The sequence below is a fragment of the Oryctolagus cuniculus genome, chromosome 17, assembly GCF_051225735.1.
Source record: "Oryctolagus cuniculus isolate XC-2025 breed Fujian yellow rabbit chromosome 17, ASM5122573v1, whole genome shotgun sequence".
NCBI lineage: Eukaryota > Metazoa > Chordata > Mammalia > Lagomorpha > Leporidae > Oryctolagus > Oryctolagus cuniculus.
Window position 1 is genome coordinate 34,100,752 of NC_142883.1, and position 12,463 is coordinate 34,113,214.

At 41.6% G+C, this 12,463-nt stretch overlaps 1 protein-coding gene across 3 annotated transcripts in view; it reads left to right on the forward strand.

The window, feature by feature from the left end:
• PPM1E (protein phosphatase, Mg2+/Mn2+ dependent 1E) overlaps positions 1-12,463 on the forward strand; it is a 189,685-nt gene that overhangs the window by 1,047 nt on the left and 176,175 nt on the right. Inside the window, exon 1 of one of the 3 annotated variants that reach the window (XM_089317269.1) lies at positions 63-188. The exons of the other annotated variants lie outside the window; for them this stretch is intronic. The gene's annotated coding sequence lies outside the window, so the exon portion shown is untranslated. Of the gene's footprint in view, positions 1-62; positions 189-12,463 lie in introns of those variants that run through there. 3 annotated transcript variants of the gene reach the window in all.

The following is a 12,463-nucleotide window of genomic DNA, read 5'->3' on the forward strand; positions in this document are numbered from 1 at the left end:
ACAGAAACCCCGGCCCGGCGTCCTGGAGAGGGGACGCCCGAGTCGGTGTTCCGTTAGGCGCTCCGTGTTGGAAGTGAGGCGCTCTTCGGGAACCCGGTCTTTTAAAGACATTTAACAAGCCGTTACTGACGGAGGTGGGAAAGGATTGATTGAGAGGAGTAAGCAGAATTTTACAAGTGAGCCTTCAGGTGAGAGCCATAATTCATTAAAGTGGAAAAGTCAGGCTGCTTTGATAAAATTGCAATTAGGTACAGTATTTTCAGTCCATTAAGTAGAAGGGGGGGGGGGGGCGTAGCAGATGGCTTAGCCACACAGATGAAAGTCTAAAATAGAAAGGTCAAGGCTTTGCCTTTCATCCCAGTTCTGGTTTTTATAGACTTGAAATAGATGCAGTTTACAATTGGTGTTTCTTTCCAAATGGAATTGTTCTGAAACAACTATCGATAGAGGAAAATACTAACGAAGCTTTGAAAACATTGGCAGACCTGGGAGTCTTTTGCCACTCAGCTGATAGTTTAATGAAAGGTGTTACTCTGACCATCCAGAAAGTTTACTACTGCAAGATTCACCGGAATTAAGTTCACACTTCTTGCATTTTCTCAAAAGCCTAAATAAAAGAAAGGCCTATTTTGTCTTCATCCAGCCTAATGGACACCCGATCAAATCGTTTTCCCGTTAAAGCTGCGGCTTATCAGCAGGGAAAAAAACATGTAACAAATCACCTGTAGAAGTAGACTGGGTTGATGTCTCAATTTATAAGCAGTCTAAAATTGTAAAATTACATTTTGGGAAATGTAAAAGATAAAATGGCGGGTAATACTGCTACCCTGAGATAAACAGCATTAACATTTTGGAGTATTTCTTTCTAGTCTTTGTAAGTTATCATTAAAGATGTCATTTTTAACACTGTTTGAAGACACTTAAAGCTCTCTGCTTAAAATGTTTAGTAAAATGAAGGAATTTATGTCAGCATCAGCCTAATTCTATTTTGACAATAAATTCTTACCTTTATAAATGCAGTTGCAAAATTAAACACGATGTAAACATTAGAGAATGTCCAAAACAATAATTGCCAGTTTAGTATAGCCCTGAATGTTTGTCATTCAAGAAGTTTTTCTTTTTTAATGATACCTGTATGAAGATGTGTATTTTTTCACATGGAAAAGAAGCAGAATTAATTTTAATACATATAGAAATTGGGAAAGTGATTGAATTGAAATATATATAGAAATTGGGGAAATGATTGAATTGATTAAATGTCCACCTAATTAAGAACAGAAGTTTGATTTTGAAATAAAATTAGCAAAATTATAATTGGAAAATATTTTATCTTAATCAGACTTTATCATTTAAACTGTATTTTGTTTAGAAGCTATTAATGTATTTTTATTCAGATGTAAAATGGCTGGCTTATTTATATAGAATATCTTTAAAGTCTTTACAGGTTTCAAAAGTTTCAAAAAATATACTGCTGTGTTTTTATTTTATTTATAAAAGAAAAACATTACTTAAAGAATCAATGCTGAAAGATTGTAGGGATAGATTTTTCTGTCTAAGCACTTCATTTTATATGTGAAAAAACTATGAACCCAGATTCAGGAATGACAACTTATGTACAAATAATTCCAGTGTTTTCCAATATAATCTCCAAACCTCAAAACTCTCCCTACATATTTGAAATATTGGTTTCTCAAATTTCCTAGGAAATACTTTGAAATAATTCTGATTACAAATATGTTGGAATTGCTTGTTTGGGGAAAGTGAAGTTCCTTTTTTATTTTTTTCTAAATTAAAATATCCACTCCATTTATTTTGAGATTTCTTAACAGTCTCTAAGAACTGTTATGCTTGGGGTGGGCATTTGACACATTGAGTTAGATACTGCTTGGGATGCCTTCCTATCCCATTTCAGGGTGACTGGTTGAATCCCTGTTCTACTTCCATTCCATTTTGTATACAATATGTGGATACTACACAGATGGAAGGTCTCAGGAAAAAAAATGAAGTTGATTCTTAATAGTGTTTTATGTCTACACTGGTTACAATTTTACTTTTACAAATGTGTTATAGTGACATTTTCTTCAATATTTTACTTCTCAGGTTTTAGAATTGGAACAGACACATCATTTTTATTTTGGTAAACTTAAAAGTTCAGGATTAACTTAAAAGAAGCAGTTAATTAGATAAGTAAAGGATCAAGGATTAAATGAACAAAATGTAGTTGTAATTAGCAACTTAAAAGTTTTCCAGGGCAATATTTAAGATAAATAGACCTTTAAGCTTCAAAATGAGAAATGTATTAGATGTTTCTCTACTAGATAAAATAACTTCTTGAAAGAAAAATAACAATTCACAAATCTCCTTGGATAAGATATACTTTTTTTTTTTAAAGATTTATTTATTTTATTAAAAGAGTTACAGATAGGCAGAGGCAGAGAGAGAGAGTTCTTCCATTCGCTGGTTCACTCCCCAGATGGCCGCAACGGCCAGAGCTGTGCCAATCTGAAGCCAGGAGCTTCTTGTGGGTTTCCCACATGGGTGCAGGGCCCAAGCACTTGAGTCATCTTCCACTGCTTTCCCAGGCCATACAGAGAGCTGGATTGGAAGTGGAGCAGCTGAGACTCAAATCATTGCCCGTATGGCATGCCAACACTGCAGGTAGAGGCTTTACCCGCTACGCCACAGCACTGGCTCCAAGAAAAACTTCTGTTGTGGACTACAAATACTTTTATTTTTTTTAGTTTTAAAGATTTATTTATTTTGAAAGAGTTACTTAGAGGGAGAGACCAAGATAGATTGATCTTCCTTCCACTGCTTTACTACCCAGATGACTTCAATGGCCAGTGCTGGGCCAGTAGCTCCATCCAGGTCTCCCCTGTTGGTGGCAGGGGCCTGAACACTTGGGCCATCTTCCATTGCTTTTCCCAGGCCACTAGCAGAGAGCTGGACTGGAAGTGGACCAGCCAGGACACGAACTGGGACCCAAATGGGATACTGGTATAGCAGGCTCTTGTGTTATCCACTACACCACAAGGCCAGTGAGTACTTTTTTTTTTTTTTTAAGATTGATTTATTTATTTGAAAGGCATCTATCTATCTATCTATCTTCCATCCACTCGTTCACTGCCCAAATGTCTGAAACAACCAGAGCTGTGCCAGGCCAATGCCAGGAACTTCTGGCTCTCCTATATGGATGCAGGGGCCCAGGGACTTGGGCCATCTTCCGCTGCTTTTGCGGGCACATTAGCAGGGAGCTGCACTGGAAGTGGAGCAGCAGGGACACGAACCAATGCCCACATAGGATGCCAGCACTGCAGGCCACAGCTTAACCTATTGTGTCACACCCCAGCTCCCACAAATACTTTTTTTTAAAAAGATCTTTTGGGACAGGTGTTGTGATGTAGCGGGTTAAGCCCTGCTTAGGATTCCTGCACCCATATCAGAGTGTTGGTTCATATCTCAGCTACTTTGCTCCAATGCTAGTTGCCTACTAATATGCTTGGGATGATGGCTCAAGTACTTGAGTTCCTGCCACCCGTGTAGGAGACACAGATGGAATCCCCGGCTTCATCCTGGCCCAACCCTGGCTGTTGCAGGCATGTAGGGAATGAACCAGTGATGGAAAATCTCAATCTCTCTCTCTCTTTCTTTCATCTGTCATTCTAATTAATATAGAAATCTTTTTTAAAAGAACCATTGAATAAACAATTTTGTTTCAACCTATTAAGCCTCAATAATCAATAATAAATTCATATAATACTTTTAGAACCATTTTTGCTGAATTAGCTTATTACCTGTCAATAAAAAAATTTGGAACCTTCAATTACTACTATAAAAATAATGTATGTTGGGGCTGGCTTTATGGTGTAGCTGGTAAAGCCACTGCCTGCAGCGCCAGCATCTTCTTTGGGCGCTGGTTCTTGTCTTAGCTGCTCTACTTCTGATCCAGCTCCCTGCTAATGACCTGGGAAAGCAGTGGATAAGATGGCCCAAATATTTGGGCCCTTGCCACCCAACTGGGAGACCTGGAAGAAGCCCCTGGCTTCAGCCTGGCCTAGCCCTAGCCATTGCAACCAGTTGGGGAGTGAACCAGCTGATGGAAGATCCCTCCCTCCCTCCCTCCCTTCCTCCCTTCCTCCCTCTCCCACTTTCTCTCCCTCCCTCTCTATAACTTTGATTTTCAAATAAATAAATCGATTTTTTGGAATGCCCTATGTTTTGCTCCTTTCCTTAAATTTAAATATTCCCAAGAGATTAAAATATTTTCTAGTGACAGAAACTTAGGATTTCTGAAATGATGAGGGCTTTTTAAAAATAGATGTTGATAACTTTGAAATAACTTGCAAATAAAAAATTTACAGGGGCAGGTGTTTGCTGCTGCACGTAGTTTACTTTTTGGGACATCCACATCCCATGTCACAGTGCCTAGTTTGAGTCCTGGTTCCTCTGCTTCTGATCCTGATGATCATTCCTGATGATGCTTACCCTAGGAGGGACTAGGTCAGTACTTAGGTCCTTTGCCACTCATGTGGGAGATGCAGTTTGAGTTCTAGGTTTCTGGTTTTAGCCTGTCTTAGCCCTGGCTATTGCAGGCATTTGGGGAGTGAACAACAAATGGAAAATCTCTGTCAGTCTTGCCTTTCAAATAACCTGAAAATAAACAACTAAAAATTTTAAAAAATGTATAACATATGGTAGATATGAATATGAGGCTTCTTGTTAATGTGATATGGGTCAATATTTTGCATTTGATTTCTCTGTGCAATATTATAGATATAATCTAGAGGAAACAAATACAGTGAAGTCTCTATACTAGGGTTATATGTCATCACATTTTCAGAGCAGTTGCTTCCTCAGTTACTCATTTAGTCTAGGTTGGGCCTCCCAAAGGGGAAACAGATATCCCAGCAGCCTGGCAAAGTTAAATAGTTCCAGATGGTTTGCAGTAGTAATGAGGGTAGTACTTTAGAAGTGTCTTGGAAGATAAAATCACTGGTTAGAGACAGTAAGAATTGTTATATTGAATTGTGTGAGTCATTAATGAATTTGAGATAGTTCATAAAATTATTAAATTTTATCTCCATATATACGCATATGCATGGGAAATGCATGATTACAAATTATATAATATCACTCATTTTAAAGTTTTTTTCATACTAAAAAGTAATAAATTGTAAGTAGAGCAAAATAATGTGGACAAAAGAAGAAAGTAAATGTCATTCAGTGTTAATCATACTTTCTAGGTTCTTCTACCTCTGACTGCTACTTCTCTGTGAACATTTTTTTTTTTTTAATTATTTATTTGAAAGGAAGAGCAACAGAAGGAAAGGGAGAGACAGAGATCTTTCATTCTTTGATTTCAAATGGCTTCAACACCCAGGGCTGGGCCAGTCTGAAACTAGCAGCCAAGAATTTCATCCTTTTTCCCGAATGAGAAACAGGCCCAGGGACTTGCGTGATTAACAGCTCTCTTCCCAGGCGCATTAGCAGAAAGCTGGAGTGGAAGTGAAGTAACTGGGACTCAAACAAGCACCCTGATAAGGGATGTAGACATTGTTAAATGCGTGCTTCACCCATTGTCCCATAGCAGTGGCCCCCTCTGTGAAATTTTATATTCTGCACCTCCCCTTATTGGTGTTTTCTGCTTGACCTTCTTCTCAAGTCTGGTTGACCTACTTGTCCCTAGTCAATACAGTCTCCCATGTAACTTTGGTTACTGTATTTATGCTGATGGCTTCCAACTCCTATCTCCATCCTTGCTGTGTTAATGGAACAGCTCCACCTGGATGTCTAAAAGCCTCCTCAAAGGATGGCCCAGGTGCTTGGGCCCTGCACCCCATGGGAGACCAGGATAAGCACCTGGCTCCTGGCTCCTGCCATCGGATCAGCGCGGTGCGCCGGCCGCAGCGCGCCGGCCGCGGAGGCCATTGGAGGGTGAACCAACGGCAAAGGAAGACCTTTCTCTCTGTCTCTCTCTCTCACTGTCCACTCTGCCTGTCAAAAAATAAAAAAATAAAAAAAAAAAGAAATAAAAGCCTCCTCAAATTAAGATATCCAAACTGAATTTTTTTTTAAAGATTTATATATTTGAAAGTCATAGATACAAAGAAGAGAGGCAGAGAGAGAGAGAGAGAGAGAGGTCTTCTATTCAATGGTTCACTCCCCAGTTGGCTGCAACAGCCAGAGCTGTGCTGATCCGAAGCCAGGAGCTTCTTCCAGGTCTCCCACTGCTTTCCCAGGCCATAGCAGAGAGCTGGATCGGAAGTGGAGCAGCCAGGTCTCAAACTGGCGCCCGTTTGTGGTGCTGGTGCTTCAGGCCAGGGTGTTAACCCGCTGCACCACAGCACCGGTCCCCCAAACTGAATTCTGTCCTTTAACCCTCTCTTCCTCCCCAAAACAAACAAAACCAAAATGTGATACTCTTTTTGGTGGGCCCATCTCTGACTTCTTTTACTCTTTACATTCAGTCAACATGTATTTCTAATCCTGCCTTGCAAATATCTCATAAATATGTCTGTTTTTCATTCTTTTTTTTTTTTTTTTTTTTTTGACAGGCAGAGTTAGACAGTGAGAGAGAGACAGAGAGAAAGGTCTTTCTTCCATTGGTTCACTCCCCAAATGGCCGCTACGGCTGGCGCTGCACTGATCCGAAGCCAGGAGCCAGGTGCTTCCTCCTGGTCTCCCATGCGGGTGCAGGGCCCAAGTACTTGGGCCATCCTCCACTGCCCTCCCGGGCCACAGCAGAGAGCTGTACTGGAAGAGGAACAACCAGGACAGAATCTGGCATCCCGACCGGCACCACAGGTGGAGGATTAGCCTAGTGAGCCACGGCGCTGGCCTGTTTTTCATTCTTACTATCATTGTTATCTTACCAGTGTCAGCAATGTATTTTCTTCAATGTAGCCAAACTGATTTTCTTTAGAAAATTGTCTAATTATTGCGCTGCTTAAGTACTTTTATCTTTTACCTGGCATTAGCCAAACTGCAAGGTTATGGGCATAGTCCTCCAAAGTACCAATTCTGTTTCAGACTTGACCCTAACTATAAGGAGTCAGGGTCCCTCTACAAAGTTAGAAGGAAGAGTGCAAGACTGCTTTTACCTCTGGCACTAATTGCAAACTTTGAGATTTCCCAGAACCATTCTCAGATTTAAAAACTCATTAAAAAGACTCACAGACCCATGAAAGTTATTATACTCTAGGATATGATCCATTACAGGAATAGATACAAATTAGAACCAGCCAAAGGAAGAGATACTTAGGGTACAGTTTAGGAGGGTCATAGATATCTTTGGTACTCAGGGATGCATTTTCTTCCCAGCATGAATATATATGGCAGTACACCCAGAATAGTCGCAAAAAAGAAACTTACTTGAACTTCAGTTTCCAGACAAATATCGTTATAATAGTTGAAAACAACCAACCAACCAAAAAAAAAAAAAAAAAAAAAAACAAAAAAAAAACCAAACAAACAGAAACAGGGGCAGGTATTTAGCCTAACAGTTAAAATACCAGCTTCCTACTACAGACCCTGGGAGGTAGGCTGATAGCTCAAGTGATTGAGTTCCTGCCATCCTTGTGGGAGACTTGGATTGAATTTCTTCCCCCTGGCTTAGGCTCCAGCCAGGTCCTGGCCAATGTGGGCATATCATGCCAGGTGTCTGGGGGGAAGGAACCAGTAGATGACAGCTCTCTATTTCCTCTTGAGTAAGTAAATGAATGAATAAAAATTTTTTAAAAAGTTAATCTCTAAATAGCTCTTTACCAAAAAATCAAATAAAAACCCCACAATATGTGGATCATAAAAATTCATGTGTTGTAAAAATATAAAAACATAGACCAGAAGGATGTGTTCCCAGAATCTTCAGATTACTTCTGGGAAGAAAGAAAAGGGAATGGGTTTAGAGCAGAGTTAGAACAAAATCTTTAATGCCATATGAAATGATGTTTTCCTTAAAATATTCTGAGACAATTATAATAACTTGTTGAAAGTAGATGATGTAATAATTTTTTATTCTGTTACTTTCCAAATCTTTAAATTATTTTACAGTGCCAACAGTCACTCTCTTACCTGTCATGTGTTACTTAACTATAAGGATGTATCCTGAGAAGTGGACCACTAGGTGATTTTGTTATCCTACGAATAGCATAGAGTATAATTTTACAAATTAAGGTGGCTGCGAAGTTACCTGGAGATAAAATCTTATGGGACTACTATTGTATATGCAGTCTGTTATTAACTGAAATTATGTTGTATAATGCATGAATGTGTTGTGTGTGTGTGTTTACTTATATTCGAGGACATTTTTAAACTCTCTATCACAAGCCTTAACTATATAAATAAAACATAGTGATAGCAACACTTGAGAAATAGATCCTAAGAAAACTAGAGACATGCTCAAAAGGTGACCATCATGACATTCTCAGACTAACTGAAAAACCTGTAGCATTTAAAATGTCCAATAGCATTGTGATCAGATTATTAAATATTTACTTAAAAATTTCATAGAACATAATATACACATATTTTTACTTTATTTTTTAAATAGATTATGATTATGGGCATTTTAGAAGAGGGAACTGCCTAGAAAAATGCCCAGGCAGACATTGTGGCACAGTGGGTAAAGCTAACACCTGTGACACTAGGATCCCATGTGAGTGCTTGTTTGAGTCGCGGCTGCTCCACTTCCAATCCAGCTCCATGCTAATGTGACTGGGAAAGCAGTGGAAGATGGCCCAAGTGCTTTAGCTTCTGCTACCCACTTGGGAAACTTGGAAGAAACTCCTTGCTCCTGGCCCAACCACAGCCATTGTGGCCATCTGGGGAGTAAACCAGCAGATAGAAGATCTCTGTCTCCTCTCTCTGTAACTCAGACTTTCATGTAAATAAATAAATATTTAAAAAAGAAAAAAAAATCTGCCCAGTTCTGTTCAGTAGGAGTATGATATGAGCCACATATATAATTTTAAAATTACTACACTTGGAGGCATTTGCAAGTCATTGCTAGCTTTCATTTGCCATTGTATCCCCAGGTCCTGCCTATGGTGCCAAGTCCATATATAACATGCAGTTAATATTTGCTGATGGAATGAATGAGCTAAAAAGTTAAAAAAATCATTCTTACTATTTTAACCATTTAACTTAATTTTTTTTTTTAAAATTTTTTTTTAAATTTTTTTTTTTTTTTTTGACAGGCAGAGTGGACAGTGAGAGAGAGAGACAGAGAGAGAAAGGTCTTCCTTTTGCCGTTGGTTCACCCTCCAATGGCCGCCGCTGCAGCCGGCGCACCGCGCTGATCCGATGGCAGGAGCCAGGATCCAGGTGCTTTTCCTGGTCTCCCATGGGGTGCAGGGCCCAAGCACCAGGGCCATCCTCCACTGCACTCCCTGGCCATAGCAGAGAGCTGGCCTGGAAGAGGGGCAACCGGGACAGAATCCGGCGCCCCAACCGGGACTAGAACCCGGTGTGCCGGCGCCGCAAGGTGGAGGATTAGCCTATTGAGCCACGGCGCCGGCCCCATTTAACTTAATTTTAACACTTATTTTAAAACTTTTTGTTACAGAAAATTTGAAGTATGTAAATAGTATATTCATCATTGAACCTCAGCAATTATCAAACTTGTTTAATTTGTATTTCACATATTCCCTTGGTGTGGTGGGCATCTTAACCAGTAATCCAAACACCCACTCCGTGCTCAAATTTTTGATAGGGTTCTTCTGGGCTTTTGGGGAGAGAACTAGCAGATGGTAAATCTCTGTTTCTCGGTCTTTTAAACAAAAGGAACACAAATAATTAAAAAGTGGAAAGAAAGTGAATTTTTAAAAAAAATTTATTTATTTATTTGAAAGAGTTACAGAGGCAGAGAGAGAAAGAGAGGTCTTCCATCCACTGGTTCACTCCCAACAGCTGGAGCTGTGCTGATCTGAAGCCAGGAGTCAGGAGCATCTTCTGGGTCTCCCATGTGGATGCAGGGGCCCAAGGATTTGGGCCATCTTCTGCTTTCTTAGGCCACAGCAGAGAACTGGTCAGAAATGGAGCAGCCAGGACTTGAACCAGCACCCATTTGGGATGCTGGTACTGTAGGTGGTGGCTTTACCCACTAAGCTACAGCACTGGCCCTGAGTTTTAAATACTTTTTTTTTTTTTTTTCAGGCAGAGTGGACAGTGAGAGAGACAGACAGAGAGAAAGGTCTTCCTTTTGCCGTTGGTTCACCCTCCAATGGCTGCCGCGGCCGGCGCACCGCGCTGATCCGATGGCAGGAGCCAGGAGCCAGGTGCTTTTCCTGGTCTCCCATGGGGTGCAGGGCCCAAGCACCTGGGCCATCCTCCACTGCACTCCCTGGCCACAGCAGAGGGCTGGCCTGGAAGAGGGGCAACCGGGACATAATCCGGTGCCCCGACTGGGACTAGAATCCGGTGTGCCGGCGCCGCTAGGCGGAGGATTAGCCTAGTGAGCCGCGGCGCCCGCCTAAATACTTATTTAACTGCGTATTTCTAAGACATTTCTATTTCAACATGTAATCCATATTAAAGCATTGTTAATGATATATTTCACATTTTTATAGAAGTCTTCAAAATCTGTGTAGGTTTTGGTTTTATACTTATAGTACCCCTCAACTTGGAGTATCACATTTTTTTTTTTAAGATTTATTTTTATTTGAAAGACTGAGTTACAGAGAGAGGAGAGAGAGAGAGGGAGAGGGAGAGGGAGAGGGAAAGGGAGGCAGGCCGGCCTTCCATCTGCTGGTTCACTCCCCACATGGCAGCAATGGCCAGAGCTGCGCCGATTCGAAGCCAGGAGCCAGGAGCTTCCTCCGGGTCTCCCATGTGGGTGCAGGGGCCCAAGCACTTGGGCCATCTTCTACTGCTATCCCAAGCTATAACAGAGAGCTGGATCGGAAGAGGAGCAGCCAGGACTAGAACCGGTACCCATATGGGATGCCGGCGCTTCAGGCCAGGGCATTAATCTGCGCCACAGCACTGGCCCCTGGAGTATCGCATTTCAAATACTTCATAAACCTGAGGGGTTAGTGGCTACCATATTGAACAGTACAGATTTAGATTTAATATTTAAAAAAACAACTGCAAAAGAATTTTTTTTTAATTTGAAAGAGAGAAATCGTCGATTTGCTTGCTTGTTCCTAAGATGCCCTCAACAATCAAGATTGGGCCAGGCCATAGCCAGGAGGCAGGAACTCACTCTAAGTTTCTCACATGCATGACATGGACCCAGGTACTTGAACTATCATTTGCTATCTCTCAGGGTACACTGATATTAGCAGGAAGCTGGATTGGAAGCAGAGCCAGGACTTGAACAAGACACTCTGATTTGGGATGCCAACATCTCAAGTGGCAACTTAACTTTTGCACCACATGGCTGCCCCACAAAAACTTTAATTCTATAAATGATATGATTTGTCATTTCAGAATCCTATATAAAAGGGACTGGCTTTATGGCAACGCCGATTAAGGTGCTGCTTGTGATGCCAGCATCCCATATCAGAGTACTGGTTCAAGTCCCAGCTATTTCACTTTCTTTCTTTCTTTTTTTTTTTTTTAAGATTTTATTTATTTATTTGAAAGGCAGAGTTACACACAGAGAGAAGAGGCAGAGTAAGAGAGAGAGGTCTTCCATCCGATGGTTCACTGCCCAGTTGCTGCAACAGTCGGAGCTGTGATGGTCTGAAGCCAGGAGGCAGGAGCCTCTTCTGGGTCTCCACACAGGTGCAGGGACCCAAGGAGTTGGGCAATCTTCTACTGCTTTCCCAGGCCATAGCAGAGCTGGATCAGAAGTAGAGTAGCCAGGACTTGAACCAGTGTCCGCATGGGATGCTGGCACTGCAGGCGCTGGCTTTATCCTCTATGCCACAGCACCGGCCACTATTTCACTATTTTTTTTTTTAAGATTTATTTATTTATTTGAAAGAGATAGAAGGAGAGGCAGAGAGAGGGAGAGGTCCTCCGTCTGCTGGTTCATTCCCCAATTGGCCACAACGGCCGGAGCTGTGCCGATCCGAAGCCAGGAGCCACGAGCCTCCTCCAGGTCTCCCACGTGGGTTCAGGGACCCAAGGACCTGGGCCATCTTGTACTGCTTTCCCAGGCCTCAGCAGAGAGCTGGATAGGAAGTGGAGCAGCCAGGTCTTGAACCAGTGCCCATATGGGATGCTGACACTGCAGGCGGTAGCTCCACCTGCTACTCCACAGCGCCAGCCCCTCCCCATTTCACTTTCTTCTTCTTCTTTTTTTTTTTTTTTTTAAGATTTTATTTAATTATTTGAGAGGTAGAGTTACAGACAGTGAGAAGGATAGACAGAGAGAAAGGTCTTCCTTCTGTTGGTTCACTCCCCAGATGGCTGCAATGGCCAGAGCTGCGCCAATCCGAAGCCAGGAACCATGAGCCTCCTCCAGGTCTCCCACACGGGTGCAAGGGCCCAAGGACTTGGGCCATCCTCTACTGCTTTC